This window comes from Scyliorhinus torazame, chromosome 7 (assembly GCF_047496885.1).
Source record: "Scyliorhinus torazame isolate Kashiwa2021f chromosome 7, sScyTor2.1, whole genome shotgun sequence".
In the NCBI taxonomy this organism is placed as follows: Eukaryota; Metazoa; Chordata; class Chondrichthyes; order Carcharhiniformes; family Scyliorhinidae; genus Scyliorhinus; species Scyliorhinus torazame.
In genome coordinates, this window is record NC_092713.1 from 15,132,593 (window position 1) to 15,159,123 (window position 26,531).

At 47.9% G+C, this 26,531-nt stretch overlaps 1 long non-coding RNA gene across 1 annotated transcript in view; it reads left to right on the forward strand.

Moving 5' to 3' along the window:
• The first annotated feature begins 24,525 nt into the window (after window positions 1–24,525).
• Window positions 24,526–26,531, forward strand: part of LOC140427255 (uncharacterized) — a 44,058-nt gene continuing 42,052 nt past the window's right edge. Inside the window, exon 1 of the long non-coding RNA XR_011948410.1 lies at window positions 24,526–24,776. This is a non-coding gene — a long non-coding RNA (uncharacterized lncRNA). The remainder of the gene's footprint in view (window positions 24,777–26,531) is intronic.

A 26,531-nucleotide genomic window follows, 5' to 3' on the forward strand; every position in this document is an offset into this window, starting at 1 on the left:
GTAGGACAGGGGTCATTAAGAGCAATAAGGGGTAGATAGAAGGACATAGGGGGCATAAGGGCATTTAAAAGTTTATTGGATAAACATATCGATGATAATGGCATAGTGTAGGTTAGATGGCTTTTGTTTCGGTGCAACATCGTGGGCCGAAGGGCCTGTACTGCGCTGTATTGTTCTATGTTCTATGTTCTAAGGGGCCTGAGGGGGTGGATGGAAGGGTAGAGCTTGGCATAGGAGACACAAGGTGCCATATAGAGTGGATGTGGCATGAGCTGACATGGAAGGGGCATGGGGAATGTTTGAAGAGCGAAGGGGATGCAAAGGGTGAGTGCCTGAATGGTCTTTGTGTTGTTATCTCTCACCGAAGCGGGCCTTCTAAATTGCCTGTTTGCAACCGGCAGCCCCTGTGGCTGCCCCCCACCACCTTGCCAGGTTGGCTGGCTTGACCCAGTTCTTATCTAGCGCCCAACAATAAGGATCCCGCCTTTGCAGGCACTTCCTCCCGAGCAAGCGATCTGAGCCAGGGATTTTCCTAGCTCCCCCATATCGGCCTCAAATACGAAAGTCCAGGCCATGATCTGATTGAAACATATATGAGTCGGAGGAGGTTTGACAGGATAGATGCTGTTGGGGAAATCTAGAACTGGCGAATACAGTTTAATAATAATAATCTTTATTGTCACTTGCATTAACACTGCAATTAAGTTACTGTGAAAAGCTCCTAGTCGCTACATTCTAGCACCTGTTCGGGTACACTGAGGGAGAATTCAGAATGTTCAATTCACCTAACAAGTACGTCTTTCGGGACTTGTGGGAGGAAACCGGAGCACCCGAAGGAAACCCACGTAGACACGGGGAGAACGCACAGGCAGTGACCCAAGCTGGGAATCGAACCTTGGACCCTAGCGTAACGGGTCATCTATTTAAGATGGAGATGAGGAGGAATTTCTTTCCTCAGAGTGTTGCTAGTGTTTGGAATTTTCATCCGTAGGGAATATTGGAGGTCGGATCATTGAATATTTTCAATGTTGAGTTGGACAAACCTTTTTGCCTGAAGGGGTCAACGATTTTGGATAGGGGGGAAGAGAGTCAGAAAAGTTGAGATCGCAATCAGATCAGCCACAATCTCATTAAACGGTGGAGCAGGCTCAAGGGCCAAATGGCCTTCTCTTGCTACTATTTCTTCTGCTCTCATTGATGAAGAAGCGAAGAATAATGGGCGTGAGTCTGTGATGCCCTATGTCAGTTCATCAAAACCTATTGGAATTATTGCTAAGGCGTTGTTAACACAGCGGGATTGAGGCTGGTTGTTAAGTCTCGGGCTCCCTGCCTGTATTAACCATTTCCACGCCAACCAAAAGTCTCAGGAGCAGCAGCGACATAAGAACCTGCTCCATTTGATCTGCACGCCGGAAATAATATAATTGGAATAAGTTTGAATTTATCCCCAAAACCGATAGTTGGAAATCAGCGCTCCTTGTTGCAAATAGCCTACTCCATTAAGACAATAATGATCTTTTATTCCATTAAGTCTTATTTTGTGTACTAGAAGCAGCAACTGTAATGATGATAATTTTGCTACAGATGATTATAATGATAGCACAGCAGTTAGTTTAACAACAGCCCTAACCTCCGCTGAATAGATGATAATACTGGCAACCATCCTATTTCTGCAGATGTCTCTGGAGCTGTTCAGCTCTGCTTGGCAATGCATAATTACACTAAAGATTGATAACATGGCACTGACTAAACATTTTGATAAGTGAAAAAAGCATTCACAAATTCAATCTGGGGTGATTGTGCTTCCCTGATAATTGGCCTTTCAAAAGGTCCTCATTTCTTTATCTCCTTTGAGAAAATACTGAAAGTTTTCATGTCAGATTTCACACAAGGAAGCATTCCAGATGACAAACTCCAAAAGAACTATTAAGTGAGAAGTTAATTTGGACACATGTGCTGTTGAAAAGACCATTTCACGTACAAATGAAGCCATGTAGGTTGCAGCTGAATCCTTCTTCTCATTCACGTCCAATTACTCAATCCTTCGAACTCCCACGCTCTGCATCATCAATGCTGATTTCACCGGGATTAAAAGACCTCCATACTCGATGGAAATCAAGTTCACCTCCTTTGAAGTGAAGGGTTTGTTGAAATCTCTTTCTTCTTTGTTGGAAAATGCCTTCCTTATCCTTTTGAACAGATTCAAAAAGCACGAGAGGACAATGCATCTGACAATTAACTTTATTTATTAATGTTTCAAACTTTAAACTTGGAGCTTCATACAATGGAGTTTACACTAGCTGTACGTGGAGAGAATTTATCTGGAATCGTGGAAGTGTCTTATCTAAGCCTGGTCATGTTATTTCCTCTTGAGTGCACTCAAAATTCCTATTGAGTGAAACTTTTGAATCTCTTTTTTGTTACATATTTTTCTTTCATTGTTCGATTCTTGATGGGTTTGATTCTACTGGGTGTTTTATGACCCTTAGATCATTGACCACGTTGCTAGATAATTACTGGGGGGGGGGGTATAATGTTCTGTTATCTACGCTTCCTATCTTTGTTTTGCCAAATTAAAGCTTTTGTTGAACAAACATTTGACCTCTTATCACTTGCAATCTCGATAATAAAAAGGACCATTACTTATAGTCCAGTCATTTCCTCCTTTTACACTCTTGCTACTGCGATGAAAAGCCTGTCATTTAGAAGCCTTTGTTTCAACCTAACAATGAAGTGAAATCAACCTTATATTGTTCTTGTGAACGAGCTTATTTATCTTATAATCTACATATGTCAGTCCTCAAAGAATGCACTATCTTTGGCCCTCACATTTATTTTCTCTGCTGTTATCAATGCCATTGAAGGGAAATAGCAGACTTTCCACCACACAGTTCAAACCAATTCTGTTCATATTGGCTGTTCAGCCCTTGTCCGGCATCGGAGAGTAATGTGACAAAGAAATCTATATTCCGACATTCCTCACTCCGCAAAGAAAAAAAATCGATAGCATCCCCCAGGCTGCAAGTTGAGAATTTGGGAAGGGAGGGCAGTATTTCCTGCTGGACGTTCCATGTGGCAGGTTTGCCAAAAGCACAAGGCCTCTTTGAAGGTGCCCAAAGTGGTCATTTGGGTCCTTTGTAGCAATGTGATGGATTGCAAGAGAGGGTCTCAGATAATTGCTGCACAGGAGCACTTCCTCCATCAGAACTGAATGGAAATGCGCCATATTAAGAGAAGTCATGATGTGGAGATGCCGGCTGTGGATTGGGGTGGGCATAGTAAGAAATCTTGCAACACCAAGTTAAAGTCCAACAGGTTTGTTTGGAATCACTAGCTTTCAGAGCGCAGGTGAGTAAAGAGGTGGGTTCCACAAACACATATATAGACAAAGTCAATGATGCAAGATGATACTTTGAATGCAAGTCTTTTCAGGTAATTAAGTCTTTACAGGTCCAGATGGTGCGACTGGAGAGAGGGATAATCACAGGTTAAAGAGATGTGAATTGTCATGAGGCATGAGTATGATCACAACCGGGACCTTGGATTCGTGTCGCACAACATTCACCCTCCACCACCTGGCCTGGGATTGCAAAATCCTACCAACTGACCTGGCTTGAGACAATTCACACCTCTTTAACCTGTGATTATCCCTCTCTCCAGTCGCACCGTCTGAACCTGTAAAGACTTAATTATCTGCAGAGACTCGCATTCAATGTTTGGTTTGATTTGATTTGATTTATTATTGTCACATGTATTAGTATACAGTGAAAACTGTTGTTTCTTGCGTGCTGTACAAACAGTGCATACCGTACATAGGGAAGGAAGGAGAGACTGCAGGATATAATGTTACAGTTATAGCAAGGTGTAGAGAAAAGATCAACTTAATACGAGGTAGGTCCATTCACAAGTCTGATGGCAGTGGGGAAGAAGCTGTTCTTGAGTCGTGACCTCAAACTTTGGTATCTTTTTCCTGACGGAAGAAGGTGGAAGAGAATATGTCCGGGGTGTGTGGGGTCCTTAATTATGCTGGCTGCCTTTCCATGGCAACGGGAATTATAGACAGAGTCAATGGATGGGAGGCTGGTTTGGGTGATGGACTGGGCTACATTCACAACTTTTTGTAGTTTCCTGTGGTCTTGGGCAGAGCAGGATCCATTCCTAGCTGTGATACAACCAGAAAGAATGCTTTCTATGGTGCATCTGTAGAAGTTGGTGAGAGTCATAGCTGGCATGCCAAATTTCCTTTGTCTTCTGAGATAGTAGTAATTGGTGGGCTTTCTTAACTATATTGTCGGCATGGGGGGACCAGGACAGGTTGTTGGTGACCTGGACACCTACAAACTTGAAGCTAACGACCCTTTCTACTTCGTTCCCATTGATGTAGACAGGAGTACGTTCTCCACTACGCTTCCAGAAGTCGATGACAATCTCCTTCATTTTGTTGACATTGAGGGAGAGATTATTGTCGTCGCACAGTTCACCAGATTCTCTATCTCATTCCTGTACTCTGTCTCGTCATTGTTTGAAATCCGACCCACTGCGGTAGTGTAATCAGCATATTTGAAAATCGAGTTGGAGGGGAATTTGGCCACACAGTCATAGGAGTATAGTAGGGGGCTGAGGATACAGCCTTGTGGGGCACCGGTGTTGAGGATGATTGTGGAGGAGGTGTTGTTGCCTATCCTTACTGATTGTGGCCTGTGGGTTAGAAAGTTCAGGATCCAGTCGCAGAGGGAGGAGCCGAGGCCCAGGCCACAGAGTTTGGAGATGAGTTTCGTAGGAATGATGGTGTTGAAGGCTGAGCTGTCGTCAATAATGTATCACCTTGCATCATTTACTTTTTCTATATATGTGTTTGTGGAACCCGCCTCTCCACTCACCTGATGAAGGAGCTACGTTCCGAAAGCTAGTGATTCCAAACAAACCTGTTGGTATTTAACCTGACGTTGTCAGAGTTCTTACTGTGCCCATATTAAAAGGAGCCATCACTTGTGACAGTCTGAGGTGCCAGCATTATTTGAAGCAATAGGGTCCTCGGAATGTGGCTGATTAAGGAATGAGGGTTGCACACTGCAGCTGTGACTAAAGACCCTATGGAAGACCAGCATACAGAGGAAGTGAGGCTCATATTTGCCCCCTGATGCGTCCATCAATTCACTCGAGACGGGAGTAGAAGTAAACTGTGGCTTTAATCAACTTAGAACAGTGCCTGCCTGCGACTGATCCAATACTGAGAACCGCCTACAGGTCGACTGCTTTTTATACCTCCCTTCAAGGGGAGGAGCCATGGGCGGAGCCCATACATGCCCCAACATGTTCCCCTATGGATAATGCCATACAATGGCCCAGAGGAGGAGCCCACAAGGGCAGCATAGCACAGATACAAATACAATGGTGGATTATTGGCATAATACATTCACCACATTCACCCCCTGTTAAAAAAATGAAGTCCGGCGAGGGTGACGGGTTCATAAGTTCAGCCGGTCCGACGCACGGATTGTGCGCTGTGATCGCCGAAGCTCTGGCGTTGTTGCTGGCCTGGGTGTCGAGCTCGTCCGTGCTGGCATCGGTAGTGAGGGCGCCGGTGCGAGTACAGACGTGGGCTCCGGGAGCGTCTCTTCTGGAGCTTCATTCCTGTGGATCGGTGAAGGGGGGATGGCGGGCGGGAGGGTGCACGGGAGCAACATAGTGGCAGGGGCGCTGGTCATGGTAGGTTGGGTGGGATATAGTGGGGGGGGGCGGTGATGGTGGTGGTGGTGGAACCGGCAGGCGCCAGGTCCCGGAGGGAGACCGTATCCTATCGGCTATCGGGTGTTCGATATAAGCTTACTGGGGGTTGGAGTGTAGGAGCTGGACCCTCTCTACCAGAGGATCGGACTTATGGCTCCTGACATGTTTTCTGAGTAGGACTGGCCCTGGTGTCTTCAGCCAGGATGGAAGCGAGGCCCCTGAGGTGGATCTCCTAGGGAAAACGAATAGGCGGTCATGAGAGGTCTCGTTTGTGGCTGTGCAAAGTAGGGACTTAATAGAGTGGAGCGCATCAGGGAGGACCTCCTGCCAGTGAGAAACTGGGAGATTCCAGGACCGCAGGGTCAGTAGGATGGTATTCCAGACCGTCACATTCTCCCTCTCCACCTGCCCGTTTCCCCTGGGGTTATAACTGGTAGTCCTGCTCGAGGCGATGCCCTTACTGAGCAGGTACTGGACCAGTTCGTCGCTCATGAATGATGAGCCCCGGTCACTGTGGACATAATTGGGGAAACCAAACAGGGTGAAGACACTATGTGGGGCTTTAATGACGGTGGACGTGGTCATGTTGGGGCGAGGGATTGCAAAGAGGAAGCAGGAGAACTCATCACTAATGTTGAGGAAATATGTATTGCGGTTATTGGAGGGGAGGGGCCCATTGAAATCGATACTGAGGCGCTCAACGGGCCGGGATGCCTTTGCCAGGTGGGCCTTATCTTGTCGATAGAAGTGCGGTTTACACCCTGCACAGGTCTGGCAGTCCCTGGTCACGGCTCTGACCTCCTCGGTGGAGTAGGGCAGGTTGCGGGCCTTGATATAGTGGATAGGCCGGGTGACCCCCGGGTGACAGAGGTCATCGTGGATAGCCCGTAGTCGGTCACCTTGCGCGCTGGCGCATGTGCCATAGGACAGGGGAACTGGGGGCTCATTGAGCTTCCCAGGACGATATACTATATCATAATTATAGGTGGAGAGTTCGATCCTCCACCTCAAGATCTTATCGTTCTTGATTTTGCCCCGCTGCGTATTATCGAACATGAAGGCTACCGATCGTTGGTCGGTGACGAGGGTAAACCTCCTATCAGCGAGGTAGTGCCTTCAGTGCCGTACGCCTTCCACGATGGCTTGGGCCTCTTTTTCGGCTGAGGATGTGCTGAATTTCAGAGGTGGTGAGGGTGAGCGGAAAAAACGCTACCGGTCTGCCTGCCTGATTGAGGGTAGCGGCGCGAGCGACCTCTGATGCATCGCTCTCCACCTGGAAGGGGACGGACTCGTCCACCACGCGCATCGCGGCTTTGGCGATGTCCGCCTTGATGCAGTTGAAGGCCTGGCGGGCCTCAGTCGCCAGTGGGAAGATGGTGGCCTTAATTAACGGGCGGGCTTTGTCCGCATAGTTGGGGACCCACTGGGCATAATATGAAAAGAACCCGAGGCACCTCTTCAGGGTCTTGGGGCAGTGGGGGAGGGGGAGTTGCAGGAGGGGGCGCATACGGTCAGGGTCGGGGTCCTAGAACCCCGTTTTCCACAACGTAGCCGAGGATGGCGAGTCTGGTTGTGCGGAAAACGCATTTCTCCTTGTTGTAAGTGAGGTTAAGGGTTCGGGCGGTTTGGAGAAATCTGTGGAGGTTGGCGCGTGGTCCTGCTGATCATGGCCGCAGATGGTGACATTGTCCAAGTACGGAAATGTGGCCCGCAGCCCATACTGGTCCACCCTTCGGTCCATTGTTCTTTGGAACACTGAAACCCCGTTCGTGACGTCAAAGGGGACCCGGAGGAAGTGGAAAAGGCGACCGTCTGCCTCAAAACCCGTGTAGTGGCGGTCCTCCGGGCGGATTGGGAGCTGGTGGTATGCAGACTTCAGATCCACCGTGGAGAACACGCGGTAGCGTGCGATCTGGTTTACCATGTCTGCAATCCGGGGAAGGGGGTATGCATCGAGTTGCGTGTACCGGTTTATGGTTTGGCTGTAATCAACAACCCTCCGGTTCTCTTCCCCGGTCTTGACGACCACCACCTGAGCTCTCCAATGGCTATTGCTGGCTCGATGACTCCCTCCCGCAAGAGTCGCGGGACTTCGGACCTGGTAAAAGTCCTGTCCTGTATGTTATACAGCCTGCTTCTGGTGGCGACTGGTTTGCAGTCGATGGTGAGGTTTGTGAAGATTGGGGGAGGGTCGACTTTTAGGGTCGCGAGGCTGCATATGGTGAGTGGGGGTAGGGGCCCCCCGAACTTCAGGGTTAGGTTCCTGAGGTTGCATTGGAAATCTAGTCGCAATAGGAGAGGAGTGCAGAGGTCTGGGAGCACATATAATTTAAAATTGGTGTACTCGGCGCCCTGCATTAACATAGAACAAAGAACATAGAAAAATACAGCACAGAACAGGCCCTTCGGCCCACGATGTTGTGCCGAACCTTTGTCCGAGATTAATCATAGATTATCATAGAATTTACAGTGCAGAAGGAGGCCATTCGGCCTATTGAGTCTGCACCAGCTCTTGGAAAGAGCAGCCTACCCAAGGTCAACACCTCCACCCAACACTAAGGGCAAGTTTGGACACTAAGGGCAATTTATCATGGCCAATCCGCCTAACATGCACATCTTTGGACTGCGGGAGGAAACCGGAGCACCCGGAGGAAACCCACGCACACACGGGGAGGATGTGCAGACTCCGCACAGACAGTGACCCAAGCCGGAATCGAACTTGGGACCCTGGAGCTGTGAAGCAATTGTGCTATCCACAATGCTACCGTGCTGCCCTTAAGAACAAATTAATCGACACTATTTCATTCTACCATAATTCATGTACCTATCCAATAGCTGCTTGAAGGTCCCTAATGTTTCCGACTCAACTACTTCCACAGGCAGTGCATTCCATGCCCCACTACTCTCTGGGTAAAGAACCTACCTCTGACATCCCCCCTATATCTTCCACCATTTACCTTAAATTTATGTCCCCTTGTAATGGTTTGTTCCACCCGGGGAAAAGGTCTCTACTCTGACTGTCTACTCTATCTATTCCCCTGATCATCTTATAAACCTCTATCAAGTCGCCCCTCATCCTTCTCCGTTCTAATGAGAAAAGGCCTAGCACCCTCAACCTTTCCTCGTAAGACATACTCTCCATTCCAGGCAACATCCTGATAAATCTCCTTTGCACCTTTTCCAAAGCTTCCACATCCTTCCTAAAATGAGGCAACCAGAACTGTACACGGTACTCCAAATGTGGCCTTACCAAAGTTTTGTACAGCTGCAACATCACCTCACGGCTCTTAAATTCAATCCCTCTGTTCATGAACACCAGCACACCATAGGCCTTCTTCACAGCTCTATCCACTTGAGTGGCAACATTCAAAGATGTATGAACATAGACCTCAAGATCTCTCTGCTCCTCCACATTGCCAAGAACTCTACCGTTAACCCTGTATTCCACATTCATATTTGTCCTTCCAAAATGGACAACCTCACACTTTTCAGGGTTAAACTCCATCTGCCACTTCTCAGCCCAGCTCTGCATCCTATCTATGTCTCTTTGCAGCCGACAACAGCCCTCCTCACTATCCAAAACTCCACCAATCTTCGTTAGGTCTACAAATTTACTAACCCACCCTTCAACTCCCTCATCCAAGTCATTAATGAAAATCACAAACAGCAGAGGACCCAGAACTGATCCCTGCGGTACGCCACTGGTAACTGGGATCCAGGCTGAATATTTACCATCCACCACCACTCTCTGACTTCTATCGGTTAGCCAGTTCGTTATCCAACTGGCCAAATTTCCCACTATCCCATGCCTCCTTACTTTCTGCATAAGCCTACCATGGGGAACCTTATCAAATGCCTTACTAAAATCCATGTACACTACATCCACTGCTTTACCTTCATCCACATGCTTGGTCACCTCCTCAAAGAATTCAATAAGACTTGTAAGGCAAGACCTACCCCTCACAAATCCGTGCTGACTATTCCTAATCAAGCAGTGTCTTTCCAGATGCTCAGAAATCCTATCCTTCAGCACCCTTTCCATTACTTTGCCTCCCACCGAAGTAAGACTAACTGGCCTGTAATTCCCAGGGTTATCCCTAGTCCCTTTTTTGAACAGGGACACGACATTCGCCACTCTCCAATCCCCTTGTACCACCCCTGTTGACAGTGAGGACGAAGAGATCATTGCCAACGGCTCTGCAATTTCATCTCTTGCTTCCCATAGAATCCTTGGATATATCCCGTCAGGCCCGGGGGATTTGTCTATCCTCAAGTTTTTCAAAATGCCCAACACATTTTCCTTCCTAACAAGTATTTCCTCGAGCTTACCAGTCTGTTTCACACTGTCCTGTCCAACAATATGGCCCCTCTCATTTGTAAATACAGAAGAAAAGTACTCGTTCAAGACCTTTCCTATCTCTTCAGACTCAATACACAATCTCCTGCTACTGTCCTTGATCGGACCTACCCTCGCTCTAGTCATTCTCATATTTCTCACATATGTGTAAAAGGCCTTGGGATTTTCCTTGATCCTACCCGCCAAAGATTGTTCATGCCCTCTCTTAGCTCTCCTAATCCCTTTCTTCAGTTCCCTCCTGGCTATCATGTATCCCTCCAACGCCCTGTCTGAACCTTGTTTCCTCAGCCTTACATAATCTCCTTTTTCCTCTTAACAAGACATTCAACCTCTCTTGTCAACCATGGTTCCCTCACTCGACCATCTCTTCCCTGCCTGACAGGGACATACATATCAAGGACACGTAGTACCTGTTCCTTGTGTCCTTCCCTGACAGCCTATGTTCCCAACTTATGCACTTCAATTCTTGTCTGACAACATCGTATTTACCTTCCCCCAATTGTAAACCTTGCCCTGTTGCACGCACCTATCCCTCTCCATTACAAAAGTGAAAGTCACAGAATTGTGGTCACTATCTCCAAAATACTAACAAATCTATCACTTGCAGTTCATTACCAAGTATCAAATCCAATATTGTTTCCCCTCTGGTGGAACAATCTACATACTGTGTTAGAAAAGCTTCCTGGACACACTGCACAAACACCACCCATCCAAACTATTTGATCTAAAGAGTTTCCACTCAATGTTTGGGAAGTTAAAGTCACCCATGACTATTACCCTGTGACTTCTGCACCTTTCCAAAATCTGTTTCCCAATCTGTTCCTCCACATCTCTGCTACTATTGGGGGGCCTATAGAAAACTCCTAACAAGGTGACTGCTCCTTTCCTCTTTCTGACTTCAACCCATACTACCTCAGTAGGCAGATACTCCTCGAACTGCCTTTCTGCAGCTGTTATACTATCCCTAATTAACAATGCCACCCCCCACCTCTTTTACCACCCTCCCTAATCTTATTGAAACATCTCTAACCAGGGACCTCCAACAACCATTTCTGCCCCTCTTCTATCCAAGTTTCCGTGATGGCCACCACATCGTAGTCCCAAGTACCGATCCATGCCTTAAGTTCACCCACCTTATTCCTGATGCTTTTTGCGTTGAAGTATACACACTTCAACCCATCTCCGTGCCTGCAAGTACTCTCCTTTGTCAGTGTTCCCTTCCCCACTGCCTGACTACACGCTTTGGCATCCTGAATATCGGCTAGCTTAGTTGCTGGACTATAAATCCGGTTCCCATTCCCCTGCCAAATTAGTTTAAACCCTCCCGAAGAGGACTAGAAAACCTCCCTCCCAGGATATTGGTGCCCCTCTGGTTCAGATGTAACCCGCCCTGCTTGTACAGGCCCCACCTTCCCCACAATGCACTCCAATTATCCAAATACCTGAAACCCTCCCTCCTACACCATTCCTGCAGCCACGTGTTCAGCTGCACTCTCTCCCTATTCCTAGCCTCGCTATCACGTGGCACCGGCAACAAACCAGAGATGACAACTCTGTCTGTCCTGGCTTTTAACTTCCAGCCTAACTCCCTAAACTCATTTATTACCTCCACACCCCTTTTCCTACCTATGTCATTGGTACCAATGTGCACCATGATTTCTGGCTGCTCCCCCTCCCACTTAAGGATCCTGAAGACACGATCCGAGACATCCCTGGCCCTGGCACCCGGGAGGCAACATACCTTCCGGGAGTCTCACTCGCGACCACAGAATCTCCTATCTATTCCCCTAACCATTGAATCTCCTACTACTATTGCTTTTCTATTCTCCCCCCTTCCCTTCTGAGCCCCAGAGCCAGACTCAGTGCGAAAGACCTGGCCGCTAGGGCCTTCCCCCGGTAGGTCATCCTCCCCAACAGCATCCAAAACGGTATACTTGTTTTGAAGGGGAACGGCCACGAGGGATCCCTGCACTGTCTGCCTGTTTGTTTTCTTTCCCCTGACTGTAACCCAGCTACTCTTGTCCTGTACCTTGGGTGTGGTTACCTCCCTGTAACTCTTCTCTATCACCCCCTCTGCCTCCCGGATGATCCGGAGTTCATCCAGCTTCAGCTCCAGTTCCCTAACACGGTCTTTGAGGAGCTGGAGTTGGGTGGACCTCCCACAGGTATAGTCAGCGGGGAAACCGGTGGTATCCCTCACCACCCACATCCTACAGGAGGAGCATGCAACTGGCCTAGCCTCCATCCCCTCTTACCTTACAGAATATAGCTGCCCTGTGGACCAACTGGACCTCCGCCCTCCAACTCTGCTCCCAGTCAGCTGCACTCTCTGTAAACTCCTGGCTCCCTTCTCGCTCTTTGTGGAAATGTAGGAAATGAAATGAAAGGAGCACCTTACTCCCTCCTCACCTAACTCCCTCAGTCACCAAACTCTCACTATAGCACTCAAATGCACCAAATTCAGCACTCCCTCAGTCACCAAACTCTCACTATAGCACTCAAATGCACCAAATTCAGCACTCCCTCAGTCACCAAACTCTCACTACGGCACTCAAATGCACCAAATTCAGCACTTAGTGCAAACAAAGTCTGCACTGTAGGGGGTCACTTTTATACTGTGAATCTAGCCTCTGAAAACTGGCCTTATCCAATTAACTAATTAACAAGCTCCAGCTGCAAGTACCTACAAGTGGAACCTTTGTTTAAAGCTGATTGAAAATTCACCTTCTTCTAAACCAAAGAGCAACTTTTAGGTTAATTAACTAAATAAAAGAAAGACTTTACTTCAGATAAAAATGAAGCCTTGTACTCCCTCGGTCACCAAACTCTCACTATAACACTCAAAAGCAGCAAATTCAGCACTCAGTATTGCTAGGGTTGCGGTAGTGCACCCTCAGATTTGCACCGAGTGCGACCCAGATGCGAGGGATATGGTTTGTTGCGCCGGGAAAATTGGGAGCGAGCAGCGTCTTACCATGTCCGGGTGAATGAAGTTCCCTGTGCTCCCGGAGTCGAAAAGGCAAGGCGCCTCATGCCCGTTTACCCAGACGGTCATCATGGAGCTCCGGAGGTGCTTGGGTCGCGACTGGTCCAGGGTGACCGTGCTGAGTTGCGGGTAGCCGACGTGGTCGGAGGTGCTGGAGCGGTTCCACGATGGCTGCCCTTGTTGATCGTACGCGTCGAGCAGCGTAGCAGATGGCGCCCAAGATGGTGGCCCCCGTTGGTCGAGCGTGGGGGGAGGTGAGGAAGATGGCATCCAAGATGGCGGCCCCCATAGATCGCCCGTGGCCGGCCGCGTGGGGGAGGATGGCATAGATGGCGGCCCCCGTGAGTCGCACGTGCTGTGAGGGCTGGAAGATGGCTGCCCCCATGGATAGCACGAGGCTGATGATGCGTCTACAGGGGGCGGAGTCGGCAGACACGCCGCCACACTGCGGGATCTGCGGGCCTGTGAGTCTGAGGATCGGGCCTGTGAGTTAGAGTTCTTGGACCTGGCCAGGCAAACTTTGCGAAATGTCCTTTTCTCCCGCAGCTGCTGCAGTTCGCGTTACGGGCCGGGCAGTGCTGCCGGAGAGTGTTGGGACTGGCCGCAGAAATAGCAGGGTAGCCCCCCATGGTGGGCGGGTGGCCACGCGGCACAGGCCTGGGGTAGTCTTTGGTCGGGGGTCCACGAGGGGGTCGCGTGGTCAGCTGGGACTGTGTTAAGGCTCTGGAACGCTACTTGCAGAGAGGAGGCTAACTTTACCGTCTGATCCAGTTCCAGGGCCCCCTTTTCAAGTAGGCGCTGTCTCACGTAGTTGGACCGGACTCACGCCACGTAGACGTCTCGGACGGCGAGTTCCATATGTTGAGTGGCCGTAATGGCCTGGTAGTTGCAGCTGCGTGCGAGGGCTTTGTGGTCGCGTAGGTAGTCTCCTAGCGATTCCCCAGGGTGCTGGCGGCGAGTGGTGAGGATGTGTCGCGCGTAGACCTCGTTCACGGGCCGTACATAGAGGCGTTCGAGCATCGCGAGGGCGTCTGCGTAGGAGGAGGCCTCGACGTGTTGAACAGAGATTCGATGGCTCACCCGTGCGTGGAGGAGGCTCAGCTTCTGTTCGTCGGTGACGGAAGGCGTGGAGGAGGCTGCGAGATCGGCCTTGAAGCAGCGGAGCCAGTGCAAAAAAATTTATTTCGCCTCCGCGGCCTGTGGATCGAGTTCCAGTCGGTCAGGTTTGAGGGCCGATTCCACAGTTGCGTTTAAGTTGATTAAATTGATGCGACCATCAATTCACTCGAGACGGGAGTAGAAGTAAACTGTGGCTTTAATCAACTTAGAACAGTGCCTGCCTGCGACTGATCCAATACTGAGAACCACCTACAGGTCGACTGCTCTTTATAACTCCCTTCAAGGGGAGGAGCCATGGGCGGAGCCCATACAGGCCCCAACATGGTCCCCTATGGATAATGCCATACAATGGCCCATAGGAGGAGCCCACAAGGGCAGCATAGCACAGATACAAATACAATGGTGGATTATTGGCATAATACAATCACCACACCCCCAAGCTCCAGTGGACCGGACCATTGATGGATAGAAACCCAGGGAGATCAATGGTGGTGGTGTGGTGAGGTTGTGGGTGTGGAATGCTGTACAGCTCAAACAAGGTCTCGCAAGTGACCTCCATTTGCTACAGATAGGACAATTTCACCTGCTGCGATAAGTAACCATGGAATATAAAAACCAGGAGACTGCCCTCAGCAAAGGAGATGGATATGAAGGGGGAACAGGGAGAATGGTTGAAGGAGATATAGGTGGTATATTTTAGATCTCAGATCAATACAGAGACGACACTAGTTTCTATGTGTCTAACAAGTATTATTTACAGTGATTTAAAATGTCCTCTCCATGCTTTTTCCGCTTTCTACAGTTTTGTTTACTTTTCTCTGAGTCCACACACAAGCTTAACCAATCAAGCACAGAGTCACCTAATCAAACACAGAACAATCCAACATTATTGTAGCCATGGGGATTTTAACATTGATTATAAATGGACAGGACTTTCACCTACGTCGGCAAGGTGACCCCTGCAAGCATCATCATAATTAATTCATCAGATACAGTGGCACTCCATTGTAGCCAGCAACATGCCATAACCATTTGCCTTCTGCCATAAAATGCCACTTCCTGACGAATATTTGGGATCATATCAAAATAAATTAGAACCAGTTTATCTCCCCACCAACATCATACACTTCAACTATTTCCCTGTTGCTTCGCCTCAGTGGCTGTTTGCCCACGATATCTGTATGTGCGTGTGTTTGTATCTGCGTGTGTTTGTGAATGTGTGTATCTGTATATGTGTATCTGTGTGTGTTTGTACCTGTGTTCATGTGTACATCTGTGTGTTTGTATCTGTATGTGTATGTGCATGAGTGTACCTGTGTGTGCATATCTGTTTGTGTGTATAGCTGTGGGTGTGTATCTGTGTGCGTGGATCTGTATCTGTGTGGGTGTACATCTGTGTGTGTGTGTTTATTTGTGCCTGTGTATGTTTGTATTTGTGTGTGTATGTGTGTGCGTGTTTGTATCTGTATGTTTGTGTGCATGTGTGTTTGTGCATTTGTGCATGTGCTTGAATCTGTGTGTGTATCTGTGCATTTGTGTGTGCACGCATGTTTGTACCTGTGCATGTTTGTATCTGTGTGCATGTTTGTATGTGTGCATATATGTATCTGTGTGTGTGCGTGTGAGTGTCAGTAGGTGTGTATATGTGTGTGTATCTGCGTGTGTGCATTTGTATCTGTGTATGTGCATCTGTGTGTGGCCATGTGTACATCTTTGTATGTGTTTATATATCTTTGAGTGTGTGTTTGAATCTGTGTGTATTCTATTTATGTTTGTGCATGTGCTTGTGGGTGTGTTCTATCTGTGTGTCTGCGTGTGCACGTATTTGCATCTGTGTGTTTTTGCATCGGTGTGTGTGTAATTTGTGTATCTGTGTGTGTGTGGTCTGATGATCTGGAACTACCAGCCTCTGTTTTTCCAATCGGTGCTCCCTGCAATAATCATCAGAAGTGTTCGATCTGCAGCCGACACTGTTACCATGCTAGGAATAGTTAGAATTCTGCACCTGATGCCACAAGTAGTTTAAATATCGATGGAATGTAATCATTTACACTTTAAAACCATCTCTCAAATGACCGTTTCATGTTTGCGTTTGCACTTGAGAATGAAACCCTTGTGTGAATGCAGCGTGGTAACCAGGTATAGTCTCTTCAGAACCTCAACATTCAGAAAGTGTGACTTTAGTTTCCTTCTGTGTGTTTTTTTAACAAGGATACAAAAGAGCCTCCTTAAAATTTGGAATCCAACATTAATTCTCGAGTCAATATTTGGTGAGCACATTTGAGAGGGAGTTTTGGAAGATATGTGATTGAATTTATGTTTGGGTTTTCGAAAATAATCTTCCTAATCTAGAGACATATGAATAATAGTTTCTCAATGACTGCCTAAAATGCACCTTTGAGCTGGCAGAGAGTCGGTCGTCATTAATCCTATTATTGTTTCTTGGACAAGAGAAAGCAAAGCTAAATCAGAAAAGGGTTGACACCATCCAGGGCAAAGCACCCATCCATCACCTTACAGCTTTGTTCCGTCCACATCGTCTTTACCGTCTACAAGCTGTGCTGCAGCAACTCACCAAGGTTCAACAAACCCACAAACTACAGGACGAGGGCGGCAGGCGGACGGTGACACCACAATCTTTGTTTCATTCTTTCACAAGGTGCGGGTGTCGCTGGCAAAGGCGGCAATTGTTGCCCATCCCCGGTTGCTTGTTGTACTGAGTTGCATGAATTTTTAATAATAATCTTTATTATTGTCACAAGTCGGCTTACATTAACGCTGCAATTAAATTACCGTGAAAATCCCTCAGTCGCCAGATACCGGCGCCTGTTCGGGTACACTGGGGGAGAATTCAAAATGTCCAATTCACCTAACAGCACGTCTTTCAGGACTTGTGGGAGGAAACCGGAGCACCCGGAGGAAACCCACGCAGACACGGGGAGCACGTGCAGACTCTGCACAGACAGTGACCCAAGTGGGAATCGAACCCGGATTTCAGAGGGCAAGTAAAAGTCAAACACATTGCTGTAGCGTCTGAAATCGCCTGAAGGTCAGATCATGTAAGGACAGCAGAACCCCCCCCCCCCCCCCCCCCCCCCGCCGCCACCACCGCCCGCTGCGCTTTCCCAGCGGCATGGGGCGAATTCAATGGGAATTCCCATTCCTACAAAATGCACTGCGGGAGAGGTGTGGAAACCTCCCCCCCCCCACACACACACACACTTCAGCACTCCTTTAGCATGACTGGATCAAAATCCTGGAACTCCCTCCCTCACAGCAGTGTGGATGTACCTGTCATGATATGCAGGCATGCACATAATGAGATACAGACAGGCAGCTAATGAACACAGAGAAAGGACATAACCAATCAGCAGGCAGAACACTTGGGGGTGGTCCCACTATAAAAGCCACGAGGCACTTACACTCCGCCTCTTTCCACTGAAGACATCTACAGAGTGAGTCAGGTGTATATATCACATAACACCTACAGCACGTGGCTAAGAGCTAGTCTGGTTCAGTCAGACAGAGTAATCACACTTAGGTTAGCAGGGAGTCAAACTTACAGAGAACTGAGCTAACTGTGTGACAGATTCAATAAATCAAATTGAACTAACTTCAAGGTCTGGAGTATCTTTCAGTTATAGCTGCATCCAGTTGCAGCCCGTGTTATCTCAGTGTGCTTAACACAACAGTACCTACACCACATGGACTGCAGCAGTTCGAGAAGGCAGCCCGCCACCACCTTCTCAAGGGCAGATGGGCAATCAATGTTGGCCTTGCCTGCTGATGAGCTATCAATTACGACGAGACGAGAGTAGAATGTAATCAAGGCTTTATTACGCAGAGATGTGTGGCATCCTACAGCAGCTGACGAAATGGCTGCTGTTCGGAGAGCACACATATTTATACTCCGCCTACTGGGCGGAGCCAGCAGGCAGGGATCTACCCCCGTACCTGTAGTACAGGGGCCTTACCGTAAAACCCATATCTATACAGTATAATACATCAGTGGTGACTACCACATCTGGGATGCCCACAAATGAATTTTTAACAATCTTAACTGGGGCACAGCCTTTGCTACGGAATGCTCACTGACCTTCTGCAGTAATGGGTTGGAGGGTGTTCTCTATCTTCTGAGGTGCGAATCTAGCTGTGAGTCTTAAAACAAATAGACAGCTTCACTCAAAGAAAGAACCAAACCAGTTGCATTTCTATAGCACCTATCATAATAATAAAATCATAGAATTCCTACAGTGCAGAAAGAATCGACTCGGCCCATTGAGTCTCCATGGACCCTTCGAAAGAGCACCCTACATTGGACCACTCCCCCACCCACCCTGCCTTATCCCCGTAACCTAACCTGCACATCTCTGGACACTAAGGGGCAATTTAGCACGGCCAATCCACCTAACCTGCCCATGTTTCGACTGTGGGAGGAAACTGGAGAACCTGGAGGAAACCCACACAGACACGGGGAGAACGTGCAAACACCTACAGTCACCCGAAGCTAGAATCGAAGCCGCGTCCCTGGCTTAGTGAGGCAGCAGTGCCAAGCACTGTGCCACCGTGCCGCTGTCCCATGGTGAGAAACAATGCGTTGTTGTATTGTGCGAACCATGGCAGGTAAGTTGTGCACAGCAAGCTCCCACAAAATTATATTAAAGACCAGGTAAGCTGTTTTTGCGACATTGTTTAAGAGATAGCAATTGACCGGGGCACCAGGGATAACTCCCATGCTCATTACAACGGTGTTATGGGATCACTTACATCCACCTGAGATGGCAGACATTCACTGTTCATCTGTAAGGCAGCACTTCCGACAGTGCAGCACTGCATCAGAACTGCACTGGAGCACCCGCCTCAATTGTTACACTCAAGTCCATGAGGGAGGGCCTGAACCCACAACTTTTAGATTTGGAGGCAAGAGTTCTACTTGTAATGGAGTTAAAAGGTGGGTTTACCGGCCCGGCTGTGGCATGTAGCCCAGCGGCAGAGTCGGCTCGCTATTTGGCCACTGGCACAAATCTTCGGGTCCCTCTGCTGTCCACGGCAATATGTCTGGTTTGCCCATCCTGCCAACGGGGAACCCGCTGTGTGGGAGGCGGGTGCCCTCCGCAGGACCGGAAGGTCACGCCAGCGTGAAGAGCCAGCAAACCCCGGTCAAAGTCAGCAACGGAGTCCAGCTGGATACTCAAAACATGTGCGATGCGGTGGAGCTTGAATTGTTGTTTCGTTGGACTCAACCTTGGCATCTCTCTCTTCTAATGTATATCATCCTTCATTTCTTCCCTGGTGCGGCAAACAAAAGCTAATCAGCAAATAGAGGGGAAAAAATTACTTGTTAAGTGCATGGGAATTTAATTGTTGGATCTTTGACGCTGCGCTTTTAACCTTTGTTTTAATTTTTTCATGCTGTGATTTAGTCCTGCAATTGCCTCCCTTCCCCGGCTGAGCACAGCAAGACCCTTCTGAGTGTGCAGGATATTCTTGAGCTCACTTAATATTTAAGGCAAAATCAGATGACACTTTATATTCAAATTACAGCATGTGTGCTGGGGCGACAGTCTCCAGAGTAATACTTTAATAGATATCAAAATCACTGGAATTAAAAAAATTATATCCAAATTATATTGCCTCTCTTCAGTAACCGGCAAGAAATTAATAAGCGAGACACCTTTCTCCTGCTGGGTGCTCTACAGACTCGTTGCTGCCAGAATCAATTAATCTTGGCAGGTGTATCAAAATCACATCAATTTTGATACATTCAGGGCGTCTTAAATGTAGCAACAACCACCCACAATTACAATAGAATTTCTAGACAGTAAAGATACAAAGGGATACGGGGTTAATGCAGGAAAATGGCACCGAGGCAGAAGATTGTCATGATCTGATTGACCTAATTATCTAGATATTCCTGTGGAGCAGGCCCGAGGGGCTGAATGGCCTACTCCTGCTCCTATATTCTGTTTTCTTCGGTAAAATGTCCCAAGGGCGCTTCATGGAAGCGTAATCAGATAAAGCTTGAGTCCAAGCCTTGTAGAGGATTTCTTTTTTTGTCATTCTTGAATGGGATGTGGGCATTGGTGACAATTGAAGGCCAGCATTTGTTGTCCATTGATATTTATAAGAATAATCTTTATTAGTGTCACAAGTAGGCTTACACTAACACTGCAATGAAGTTACTGTGAAAAGCCCCTAGCCTCCACATTCCGGCGCCAGTTCGGGTACACGGAGGGAGAATTCAGAATGTCCAATTCACCTAACGAGCACATCTTTCAGGACTTGTGGGAGGAAACCGGAGCACCCGGAGGAAACCCACGCAGACACGGGGCGAACGTGCAGGCGCCGCACAGACAGTGACCCAAGCCAGGAATCGAGCCCGGGACCCTGCTGCTGTGAAGCAGCAGTGCTAACCACTGTGCTGCCATGCATATGTCCGATTGCACTGAGTGGCTTGGGGGCATTTCAGGGGGTATTTAAGAGCCAACTTTATTGCTGTGGGCCTGGAGTCACGTATACTCACCAGGGAAGGACGGCAGATTTCTTTCCCTGAAGGGGTTTAGTGAGCCAGGTGGGTTTTTACGACAATCAGTTATGGTTTTGCGGCCACCATTACAGCCACTAGCTTTGAGACTGGGTTATTTTGTAATTAAATGAATTTATATTCCACCGATTGCCATGGTGGCATTTGAACCCATGCCCCCCAAAGCATTAGCCTGGGCCTCTGGATTTCTGCCATCTGGGTCCACACCGCCATCTCGTAAAATAGGTGGGCAGCCATTTGGCCAAAGAGATTGGTTTCTAGTAATATCTTAAAGGAAAAGAGAGCAGTTTGAAGGCAGAGAGTTTAGGGAATGAATTCCAGAGGTTAGAGGCCTGACGGCTGAAGGCACGGACATCAATGGTGGAGTGACGAAAATTGGGAATGCTCAAGGAGCCACACTGGAGGAGGCGCGGAGATCCTGGTGGGGCTGGAGGATGTTGGAAAGTTAGGGAAGGACGAGACAATGGTGGGATTTGTAAACAAGAATGATGATTTTATAACTGAGGAGTTTATGGAACAAAGAGTTAACGTAGGCCAACGGACACAGTGATGGGTGAACTGGGTCTTGAGGTGTGTCAGGTTTTAAATTGAAGCGTGTCCACATGGGAAAGCAGACTAGATTTTCTGGCTGCACATGAAGGTTGGACGCGTGTTCTCCCAATATCTTGGTCACCATTTCTACCTCAGTCATCATCAACAACAGCATTGAACTTGCACCTCCTGCAGTAGATCTACTAATTCACTGCTTCTGATCAGGTCTCCACTACCTCCCAGAATCACAGAGTTGTTATGGTGGAGAATGAGGCCATTTGGCCCATCGTGTCCGCACCGTCTCTCCAAACTAGCACAGTTCCTGCCTTTTTCCCCGCCCCCTTGCCTATTGTGGAGCCGAGGTGCGGATTGGGTGACCACTTTGTGGAACCTCTTTGCCTGGTCCGCAACATGACCCCACACCTTCCTGTCGCTTGCTATTTAACTCACCATCTTGCTCTCATGCCCACGTGTCTGTCCTCGGCCTGATGCAATATTCGGTGATGCCCAACGCAAACCGGAAGAACGACACCCCGCCTTCCGATTGGGGACAATACAGCCTCTGCACTCAGCATTGAGCTCAACAACTTTAACTTTGACCTTTCTCCTCCACCTTGAGCCTTTTTTCTCATCAATCCAAAGATTTATTTTGCCTCCATGAAACCCCTCCCCTCCCCACAGCACCATCTGTCACTTATTCTTAAATTTTGCTTTCACTGAGCGCTGACCTTCGTCCTCTATCAACAAATTCTGCTACTGTGCCTTTATGCTGCTCTCAGTACCTACTATAGCCACTAACACTGCCATTAACACTTCATTTGGCTTGTGCCCGAAGCACCTTTGTGCAATCTCTCCTAGCTCATACCTATCACTGGCCTTCTAAGTCGCTCCACTCTCTATTAAAAGGTACAAAATCCGTCACATTTCTCTCCCCCCCCCCCCCCCACTCTTTAGCACTGAAGAAGAATCACAAAGATTTGAAATGTTAACTCAGCTTTCCCCTCCACAGGTGGTACCAGCCCCGCTGAGCTTATTTCCAGCATTTTCTGTTTTTATTTCAACAACACAACAATCGCTGTTGTTGTAACACCAGATTATGCTGGTGATTTGTTTTGTCCGCCGCCCGTGCATCTTTGTTGGCGCTGCAGGATTTGCCTATAAAAAAACCTCAGGGACCACACTCTGAATTTAATTCATTGGCCGTGTACCATTTCATGGGGCATTCTGGGAACGTAAGAGATGCTCTAAAAGACGCTTGTAAGGCAGCATGTGCAAGGCAAAAAGCATTTATTTGATGGGAGCTGTCTGGTTTAACCTAACACGGAGGGGAGCCGGCCAAAATGTACATTTATTTTGAGATCAAACCTGAGTGATGATCTACTTTACTTGCATCTTAACAAACTGATTGCGCTTTCAGCTAACCAGCGCTTCAGTAACAAAGAGAAAATGGGTCAAGGTGTGGTGTGAGCTCGGGATACGACAGAGACAGTGCATCATCATGACCTTTGCTACCAACTATTTAAGTGACCCCCGGGAGAATTACCTTCATGCTAATAATGGAAATCCTGCTCAACCAGTCTCCACAGACACGAGGGCGATGATTTATTTATTTTTTGTTTTAGCAATGATGCATGGTTTAAAAATAATTTGGCCACAACAAACACATTTATCTTATTGACATTTTTGTACCGCTGCTGGTTACTGCACTTAGATGAAACTGGACAATGAAATTCATATGCTTGTGGAGGGCCACAGTAATACTTAAGATATTTCATTTGAGCCCAGCCACAAATTTGACTCCCTTGCCATTGACTTTGTCGCTCTCGCTTGTTTAGGCTGCTCCAGGCCGTTTGTAATTCCCTGTGCCATATTCAACCCAGAGATGAGCCCGAGGAGATTGTGGAAGCAGATACATTAATGGCGTTCAAAAGGCATCTCGACAATTACATGGATAGGATGGGTATAGAGAGATACAGCATTAGGAAGTGCTGAGGGTTTTGGCCAAGGGTGGTATCATGACCGGTACAGGCTTGGAGGGCCGAAGGGCCTGCTCCTGTGCTGTATTGTTCTTTGTTCTTCTTTGTTTGTTCTTCCAAGCATACATTTCTGCCGGCACTGAGATCACCTGCCTCTGTCTCTGAAACATTGCCCCATTCTGTTCCTGTCCCAGCACATCTGTGACTGAAACTCCCTCACGCCTTTGTTACCTCAAGACTTGACTATTCCAATGTGCTGCCAGCTGAACTTTGGGTCACCCAAAACCCGCGCCTTAACTTGCACCAAGCTCCATCCACCCATCATTCCTATGCCACTGCCTGATGGCTCCTGATAAGCAACACCTTGATTTTGCAATGCTCATCCTTGCTTTCGAATCCCTCCCGAGCTCGGTAATCTCCTCCAACTGCACAGCCCTCTTGAGATATCTGCCGCATCTTCTAATTCTGGCCTCCCGAGTATAGCCCACTCTTGAGGCCTTCAGCTGGCTGGGCCCCAAGCTCTGAAATTCCTCCTCTGACGTCTTGACATCTTTTCACTCCTCTGTCTCCCTCTCCTTAAAATCTACCTCTTTGACCAGGTTTTTGATCACTCACCCTGACATCTCATTATGTGGCTCTGTGCAAATTTAGGCCGATCGTGCTCCTTTGAAGGTCCTTGGGACAACTTGCTGCATTAATGGTGCAAATCAAATGCAAAGCGCTTGCTGACCCTACACGGAAAGTAAAAACACTTTGCCTTTATGCCAAGAACAATGATCTTGAAATAGTGCTGGCAGTGCAGTCAGATTCCGTGAGTGCCGCAGTAGGAGGTCGGGAGAGACCCCATTGAATAACAAAGCACTGAGGTCAAATTCATATCGTACCGACACCTCACCCTCTTCCCCTAGAAACAAAAAGTTTGCTGATAAAAACAGTTTCATTTTGCTGTTACGCATGTGAAATGCTTCATTTATGTTCCCCCAGGGAAATCATCAAGGCCCTGTTCTTAAAAGTTTAAAACTTTAACATTTACATACTATGCCACAGGCAGAGAAGTAAAGTGCGAGAGTAAGCCTGGCGATACATTAACATTCATTGCATTAGAGGTGCAGTCATTTCATGCACTCATTACCGACACGTACATTAGCTGCAATTCTACCAGAGGCCGGCCCACAGATTGGCACAGGATGGGACGCCCGGGTAACTTAGGTGAGGGGAAAAAGTCAGCAAAATACGGCTAGATAAAAGAGGAGCGAACTCTGGCGTTTGAGGATGTGAACAAGGCTGCCGAGGACGTGAGAAGTGCCGGGCATTCTGACACTGAAGTGCGCGCCTCGGAATTTGAAGGAATTAATTCGGATTAAAATACCAAGTTTGCAATTAAAGAAACGTGTCAAAATGCAAAAAGAAAAAGACAAATTGCTTCGTGAAACAAAGCACCGGGCCTGGAACCGCGACCTCAGAAAGATCTTAATTATCTTAAGCAAAAAATGTACATGAGAAAGGGAAATTGATGTGAATTGAAATTAAAAGGTAAGTGATGATATAAATATCACTAAATATCATTGGAAAGGTCAGCATTTCAAACACGGGAATGAGCAGTGAGGTAGAAAGAGATGCACATGATCTGTACAACTTGAGGTGTAGCTGAAGGCAAGCTGTTGAAAGGAAAAGTCAACTAATGTAATAAATCTAGTGGAAAAAAATTGAAACCGTACGCACAGGGGCCAGGAGAAGATGGGGACGTGGGTGGAGCAGCATGGTAACCGAGGGAGCATTCTGTATCAGTGCTTCGTGCCGTGATATTGGAGTGCCTTGGATGGCCGCGCTCTTGTCTCCGAGTCAGAGTGCTGTGGGATCAAGATCCACTCCAGAGGCTGGGGCACAGCATTCAGGCTGACTCCCCCACGGCAGAACTGAGGGAGTGCTGCACTGCCCGAGGTGGTGTCTTTCAGTTACAGCGGGGCTCTGCCAGTCCCCTCACCTGTCTGTAAGGTATAGCACGATGCTATTTTGAAGAAGAGTGCTGGAGATTTCCTGGTGTCCTGACCAATATAAATCATTTACTAAAAACAGATAATATTACCATTATCAGACGGCTTCTTTCGTGGGAACTTGCTTTGCGTCCTACATTACAGCAGTGAGTACACTGACAGAAAGTATTTTTGCCAGCATAGATTTTTAAGAGTAGTTTATTCCTGACAAACATGGCTGAATTGTTCGATTCCCGGCTTGGGTCACTGTCTGTGCGGAGTCTGCACCTTCTCCCAGTGTCTGCGTGGGTTTCCTCCGGGTGCTCCGGTTTCCTCCCACATGCCCCGAAAGACGTGCTGTTAGGTGGATTGGACATTCTGAATTCTCCCTCAGTGTACCCGAACAGGTGCCAGAGTGTAGCGACGCGGGGATTTTCACAGTAACATAGAACATAGAACAATACAGCGCAGTACAGGCCCTTCGGCCCACGATGTTGCACCGAAACAAAAGCCATCTAACCTACACTATGCCATTATCATCCATATGTTTATCCAATAAACTTTTAAATGCCCTCAATGTTGGCGAGTTCACTACTGTAGCAGGTAGGGCATTCCACGGCCTCACTACTCTTTGCGTAAAGAACCTACCTCTGACCTCTGTCCTATATCTATTACCCCTCAGTTTAAAGTTATGTCCCCTCATGCCAGCCATATCCATCCGCGGGAGAAGGCTCTCACTGTCCACCCTATCCAACCCCCTGATCATTTTGTATGCCTCTATTAAGTCTCCTCTTAACCTTCTTCTCTCCAACGAAAACAACCTCAAGTCCATCAGCCTTTCCTCATAAGATTTTCCCTCCATACCAGGCAACATCCTGGTAAATCTCCTCTGCACCCGCTCCAAAGCCTCCACGTCCTTCCTATAATGCGGTGACCAGAACTGTACGCAATACTCCAAATGCGGCCGGACCAGAGTTCTGTACAGCTGCAACATGACCTCCCGACTCCGGAACTCAATCCCTCGACCAATAAAGGCCAACACTCCATAGGCCTTCTTCACAACCCTATCAACCTGGGTGGCAACTTTCAGGGATCTATGTACATGGACACCTAGATCCCTCTGCTCAGCCACACTTTCAAGAACTTTACCATTAGCCAAATATTCCGCATTCCTGTTATTCCTTCCAAAGTGAATCACCTCACACTTCTCTACATTAAACTCCATTTGCCACCTCTCAGCCCAGCTCTGCAGCTTATCTATATCCCTCTGTAACCTGCTACATCCTTCCACACTATCGACAACACCACCGACTTT